Source organism: Dama dama, chromosome 3 (assembly GCF_033118175.1).
Source record: "Dama dama isolate Ldn47 chromosome 3, ASM3311817v1, whole genome shotgun sequence".
NCBI classification, from domain to species: Eukaryota; Metazoa; Chordata; class Mammalia; order Artiodactyla; family Cervidae; genus Dama; species Dama dama.
This window is the reverse complement of record NC_083683.1, coordinates 46,894,606-46,901,868: the sequence shown is the minus strand read 5'-3', so window position 1 is coordinate 46,901,868 and position 7,263 is coordinate 46,894,606. Positions and strand designations below refer to the sequence as shown.

The window sequence follows — 7,263 nt, the reverse complement described above, 5'->3', positions numbered from 1 at the left end:
TCTTGTGGTATGAGGATGACTGTAGCCCTGTGCCCTACTGACCATGTGCGGAAGAAAGAGGGAGAGAAAGAAAAGAATTCCTCTTCTGGTAACTGGAGAAAGTATACTGGAAAGAGACTTTAGGGTAAAGAAAACTGAATGAAATGGTTAGGGGGGAATTATAAATAGTTCAGTATCCCAAAACTAACATCTGTGGAATGCTACTATATGCTAGACATTTCTCAGCCCTTTTCCTATAATATTTCATGTAATTAATATATTCAGAGAATATCAAATAACCTAGCATCCTAGAAGGAAGGTGCATGAGAAGAAAAACAAAACATAACAAAAACAAGCAAACAAACACCAAAAGATCGGCCTGATAAAAACAGGTTGGAATCAGATTATGGAAGGGCTTTCAATATCTGTAGTATACCTAATTCAGTAGGTATTAGGAGCTAATGAAAATTTTAGGGCAAGGGTTTGACCTGACCAGAGCTATACTTTATAAACATTTTCCAGATTCAATACCTCCAAGATGTCAGAGAGCAGAAAGAATTATATATGGACAGCTGTTGAAGAGGTTGCTAAAGTACGCCAGCTAGAGGTCAAGAGTCCCCTTCTGCCCCCGTGACTCTCAGACACTTGCTGATCTTCTTGTAAACGCTCTTCCTAATGCCGTCTAAAATCTTTGCTTTATTGGACCAACCCTACATTCTTAATCTCTACAGAATATACCGTTCTCTTCCTTGCCTTACTAAAATTTGGTTTTTTGTTTTGTTTTGTTTTCTTCTCTCAAGAATTCACTTCTACTGACCCCCTTGAGCAGAGGTAATTGATCATCCCACTGGACTAGAACTAATCCACTTAAAAACCATTTTTAGCCACCTCCCGCTTCCTTTGAGGACCATCCAACCCTCCCCTTCATCTTCCAGGCTTCACTTATTCTTCCCTCTTCGAACTGTACTCTACTGAATGTTTTTTGGCAATTATCATTTAGATGCTAAATCCAACGGGTTTCATGTTTTAACTTGGGACATTTGATTCTATTGACCCATTGTTTCTTCACAGATTCTCCAGAAATTATTTCTTCCTGTTTCTCCTTATATGTCTCCGGCCATTCTCTCAATCTCTTGTGCAAATTCTTCCTATCCCCACTTCTTAAATGTAAGTATGCCTTGGGCTTCTTCCTCCGCCATCTTCCCTTCTCACCTGCCATGCTCCTTCAATGCTTTGAATCATCACCCAAGTGCTGGTGAGCTGACAGCTCACAAATCCATACCATCAGCCCCAGGTGCTCTCCTGAGTTTTAAAAATCTGTGTGTCCAATTGCCTACTATGCAGCGCTGAGTTGATGTTTCACTGAAAGTCCAATTCTGCATCCCTGAAAGAGTAAACTCTTTCCTATCTCCCCACCCACCCAAGCAAAAAACTGGAAGTCACTTCAGTTCTTCTGTTTCACTAACCACTTATAATCAGTCACTGAGTACTGTTCATTCTGCCTGTTTAGTATCTCTCATAGCTTTCTCTCCATTCTCATTATAATTTCTTTAATTTAGCATCTCATTGTTTATTTGCCAAGTTGTGTCCAACTCTTTTGTGACCCCATGGATGGTAGCCTGCCAACCTCCTCTGTCCGTGGGATTTTCCAGGCAAGTATACTGGAGTGGGTTGCCATTTCCTTCTCCAGGGGATCTTCCCAACCCAGAGATCAAACCCACATCTCCTGCATTGGCAGGTGGGTTCTTTACCACTGGGCCACCTGGGAAGCCTTACCATCTCATGATCCTTTACCAAAATGTTAGCTTTTTATTTTGAAGATTGTCAGATATACATGGAGTGTAATAAAACCCTACATATTCATCATCTGAGCTGAATAATTATTAACTTTCTGCCATAGCTACTTCATCTATTATTTCTACCGTGTTTTAGAGCAAATCCAGACATCATGATATTTCACTCATAAACATTTCAGTATGCTGTTGTATTACATTACCACAGTAGCATTTTCACACCTAACCAAGTTAACAAGAATGCCTTAATATTATCTAATACTATGTTTTTCTTCCAGATTTTCTGTTTGCAGCTGGCCTGTTTGAATCAAGATCCAGACAAGGTCCACACACTGCATGTAGTTGAAGCCTCTTGGAAAGTAAAACAGTTCCCCTTCTTTGATCCTTCCCATTGAAATCTTTTTTAAATTAATTAATTAATTTTTTGACCACAGCTTGTGGTTTGCAGGATCTTAGTCTCTCCACCAGAAATTGAACCTGGGCCCCCTTCAGTGGGAGTGTGGAGTCTTAACCATTGGACCACCAGGGAATTCTCCCTCCTGGCTCTTTAAAGAGATTGAATTAGCTGTCTTGTTTCACCTAAATTTTTGCATTGTCTCTCTGCCTTGGGTCTTGCTTCTTCCCACCTCTTCCTTTTCTATCTTCTACACTGCTGTCAGAGCCATCTTTCAAAACTGCAGTTTGGATCATGTTACTCCCCTGTTTGAAACTCTTCAAAGGTCCCCATGAGCTGCCACAATAAAATCTAAACTTCTTCATTTGTCATATAATGTTTTCACTGATCTCTACCTAAATTTCCAGTTTAGTGCGATGCTTCCTCATACTAAGCAGACCAAAAAAATCCCGCCCCCCTCCCCCCACCCGACCCCCCGCCCCACCAAGCACCAGACTTACTCTCTATCTGAATGCCGTGCACTAGCCTCACTTCCACTTGGAAAATAACCTTCATTTCCCAAAGCTCAGCTCAAGTATTACCTCTTCTATGGCATTTTTCTGATTCCTTAAACCCCCACCAAGGCAAACTGACCATCTCCTCCTTCCATACAGGTTCCCACCGTGCTCCACTGCACCTAAGCAATTTACACTTCTGGTTCTTTCTAAAGCTCCTTGAGGCTGGGTCCTACTCATTGTAGTAGTCTTATCAGCTTTCAGGGGATTACCAAACCATGGGCTTTTATTAAAAGGTTGTAAGTGAATGAATGATAAATGAAGGGATTTACATTTCAACCTAGAAACACTAGATTTGTTCCAAGAAGAAATTCCTGATGGTCTCTACTGCGCACAGTTCTTGAGGCTGTAGGCACAGCCAGGCTGAGGTCAGAGACAGGCCCACTCTTATTTGAGAGCAGGGCCCCAGACCTCAGCCTATTGAGTGTCATCCTGGGCCACTGTGAAAGGCATGTGGCATTGGGTGACTCAGGTTCTATTACAAGACCACTGGGTTGGTTCTTAGTAAAGGGAAGCATTTCTGAAAACATAGTGCTTGGGTGAGGGGAATTCCTTCCTTGGAGAAAGAAAGTTGCTTTCCTGGCCAATAAAGCTTATTATCAAGCATAGGCTAAACTAGGAAAAGGCCTGTTAGTGACAAAGCTGATTAGCAAGCTGTTGTTCAGCACCATGTGTTTAAATCCTGTGAACTAATTTCATAACACTACGCCTGTCGCCTCCTTCTTTCAGCCTGTGTTTTTCAAGTCTTCCAAACAAAGATACTAGACTAGATGATCTCTAAGATTCTTTCCAGTCCTAAAATTTTATTATCTAATTCTTATATAATACCAGTGTAACATGATATGATAAAGGTTCAAGAATTATTGATGGCATTTTACAGATACGGAAACTGGAGGCAGGGGGCAAGGGATTTGCTTCAGAAGAATGGATGCAGGACACAGTGCCAGGGCCTGAATCCTTCTAGAGCTCTGTCCTATGAAGCAATGAGTATTTGCTGCTCTTGGGTAGAACTGCCGTGTCTTTCCCTTTAGTAAGCTGGTCTGTTTTCCCCCCAGGCCTGCAGGAGGAAACAAAAAAAAGAGTATTAATATGAAAGATATAAATTAAATATTAGTGTACACTTATTCCACTCACACAGCCTATGAGGCTTTGAATCTCACAGTGTTGAAAGTAAGAAAAGTCAGTGGTGCTGAGACTGCCAGGGGCCAAGCAAGAAGGAGGCTAGAGAAGGAGAAGAGATTTGAGCGGCTGGGGATGCCTTTCTGTGTCTGTAGACTGGGAATGGGGGTGGGGAGCTGATTCCAAGGGCATAAAGACAAGGTTGGCCTCCTCTCTTCCTCTCTGTTCTTGGCAATAGCCAGTCTAGCTAGAAAGAGCAATCTGTCAAGTCTAATTAGAGGAGAAGAAAGTGAACAATGAGCGCCCACCTCTAAAATGACAGCCCAGTTTAATGGTGTGGAGGAGCTTGGGAGGGAGGCGTGCTTTGTCTGCCTGGAACTGGTTCCTTTAAATATGAATCCCTTCTGAACTCAAACTGCAAAACAACTTAAACTGGATTCTTACTTACTTCACTAGAAATCTTCAGGTCCCTGCGCCTTTTAACACAGGCACATCCAGCAAAAGCAGATGAGAACCTGGCTCTGTTTCAAAGGTGAGGCTGTAATTGAAAATAGATCATGCGGTATGGACATGGTGCTGCTGTCTGTAGGCAACTGATATTTATTAATGTGTTCGTTTCTCTTTTGTGCTTAATTATATTGGTGATAATATTTCTCTTATTATTTTTGCAATCCTTTTTATTATAAGGTTTATAATTGGCTACTCAAATTTCAGAACAGCCTGAAATTTCAGTAGGACCACAAATAAGCACATTTTAAGATGCAAAAAAAAAAAAAGTGTAATGCATTTTTGGCTTATATTTTAAATGGCCTCTCTGGATATTTTAGTTTTTGTATCAAAAGTAAGGTTTTATAAGAAAACAATATATTTTATAGATGGAGTCAAACAGATATATTCCTTAAAATAAATATATGAATATGGGTTATTTAAGCTTAAAAACTACACATGTGCATAACTATAGCTTCAAGTAATGGAGGCCTATTATTAGCAACTGTTATCTGAAGACTAATGGTTTGTTAATTTAACTCTGCCTCATTGTGGGGCATTCAAACATCTAAAGGTACATAAAATAATCATTATCCGAAGTGGAGGAGAGAGAATGGGAAGAAAAGATGCAAAAACACATTTATAAATGTCAGTCTGCATGATTTTGCTGTTCTTTCCTGAGCATTATTTCATTTACTCCTCAAAGCACCCTCTGAAGTATGTTACTATTATCTTGATAGATAAGGAAACTAGGGCCCTGAGAAATTAGCCCAAGGTTACAGAGAAATGCAGAGTCAGGCCTTGTACCCAGTCATCTGGCTCCAAGCCTAGTGTCCTTCGCAGCCATGTAGTTCTGGTAGAGTCAGGAAACATTACATTAAAAAAACCATACAATTGATAATGATAATGCCAGCTCGGGGAATCTCTTTGAATCTATCAGTCTCTTATGGATGTGAATGAGGCAGTGGATTTTAGTTTGTGTATTTGTATCATTTACTTTTTGTTGCTAATCTTTCATTTTCTAACAGCATTACTTGTTTCTTTTCTGTCCTTTTTTTTTTTCCTCTTACATACACATTATTTGAATAAATTATCTAATAAAAAGATAACAAAGAAGTCTGCCAATACTATGCACCTCAGCCTGGACCCAATTGTCTCTCTGGATAAACCTATTATCAATTTGAGGTGTAACTAATTGTTTTCTATGTGTGTTTGCATAGATGTGTGTATATTCATATTATATGGTTTCATATCTTTCTAAAACATAAATGGTACCATTGTTGTACTTTTTATTCTGCAGCTTGCTCTCCTTTCTTTCTTTTTCTAATTTACTATGCCTTGTGGAGATCTTTTCTTAGCCACATATTTAAATCTAATTCATTCTTTTTGTTACATCACATAGCATTTCCTTTTACTGTTTCCTCTCTACTTTGCCTCAGCTTTTGAAATGGCTTATTCCATGTGAGTCAACATTTAATTGTATCTGCATTTAAGGGACAAGTAGAGACAAGCATAAGCTTTATGGCTCATTGGAGTGTTAGTAAGAAAGGAAAGAAACATAAGAACTCGTACCAACACTCTCAGCTGAGGTGAGATGCTTAGGGCAAGGACAGTGTTATCAGATTTGTTGCCTCTCAGCTAAGAAGTTTAGCATTTACTTTTTAAAAAATCAGCCCGTTCTCCAGAGATATACTCCTTATATATGAGACAGTAGTAACATACTTGACAGTGCTGTGGGGATTAAATGAGATAACATATAGGAAAGAACATCAAACTCATGCAAACTGAAATGTGTACGTTATGAACTGTGTTTACTTGCTTTCTTCCCTCTCTCCCTCCCACTTCAGATATTATGTTGTGAGGCAACCCCTCAAAGAGGTAGTAAATGGAACTAGAAGTATCCCTGTTAGATATTCTGGAGCAGGAACCTCAAAGCACGTACCTTGGAGATGGATCTCTCTCTGGATTCAAGTCCCTGATGTGACTCTCTATTAGTTGTGTGACTTGAATAATATCTTGTCATATGTAAAATAACGATAGTAATAATAGTAAACTGAGCCTGTAGGGTTGTGGTGAGGTTGAAATGAGATAATTTGTGTGAAGCATTTACACAGTTTCTGGTATAGCAAAGTCAGCTGCTATGGTCATTATCAGAGAAGCTGCAATATCCCCATTTTCATTTTCTGTCCTCAAAGTATCACTATCCATTTTCTTCAGATGTGACAAAAAAGGCAGGCCTAATCTCAGGATTACAGCACAGCCTACACACACACACACACACACACACACACACACACACACACACATATATATATTTTAAGATAGAATTCCCTGAGCACCTACTGTCTAATACCTTCTGGACACTGTGCAAAACATAAAGGAAGTGCAAGCAAGACATGGCTCTTGCCTTCAAAGTGCTTATTAGTTGTTAAATTGAAATGCCTTAATGTATGAGGTTAACACTGGAAAGAACTTTGAACCTGTCAGATGAAAGGCATTCTGCAATATACTCTCTGGGTAACAGGTAATAACCTAAACACAGGGTAGTATTATGACTATACATGCCCAGTGCTATTTTATCCAATTTTTCTGTTAATTACAAAGGTATATATAATCCTTTAACACCTGCTCATTCGTTTCTTGTCTAGCTTCAGAATCATTTTAGAAGCTTACCTGTAGAACTTGAGCCAACAGATCACGTACTTACACTGGGCTGGTTCCCTGGCTGGAGGTTGTTCTCACTTCCTCTTTAACCTGCTGGAAAGAACGAGGTTCCCCAGGAGCTGGTAGAGAGCTGCTTTCCACAGGGCCCAAGGATTGAATACAAATGTGCAGATATTCTGTTACTCTGGACAGAATACCTGATATTTAGTGAGCACTTAAAATCCCCCCAAAATGGAATTGTCTTAAAGAGCCTGAGGATGCCACTTGAAGGGAC

At 39.7% G+C, this 7,263-nt stretch overlaps 1 long non-coding RNA gene across 1 annotated transcript; it reads right to left on the bottom strand.

The window, feature by feature from the left end:
* Nucleotides 1-3,594: 3,594 nt before the first annotated feature.
* On the bottom strand, nucleotides 3,595-7,026 carry LOC133045974 (uncharacterized). The gene is made up of 3 exons (XR_009690383.1): nucleotides 6,999-7,026; nucleotides 4,288-4,377; nucleotides 3,595-3,777 (listed from the first exon to the last, which is right to left on the bottom strand). It is a non-coding gene; the product is annotated as an uncharacterized LOC133045974 (long non-coding RNA).
* Between the last annotated feature and the right edge of the window lie 237 nt (nucleotides 7,027-7,263).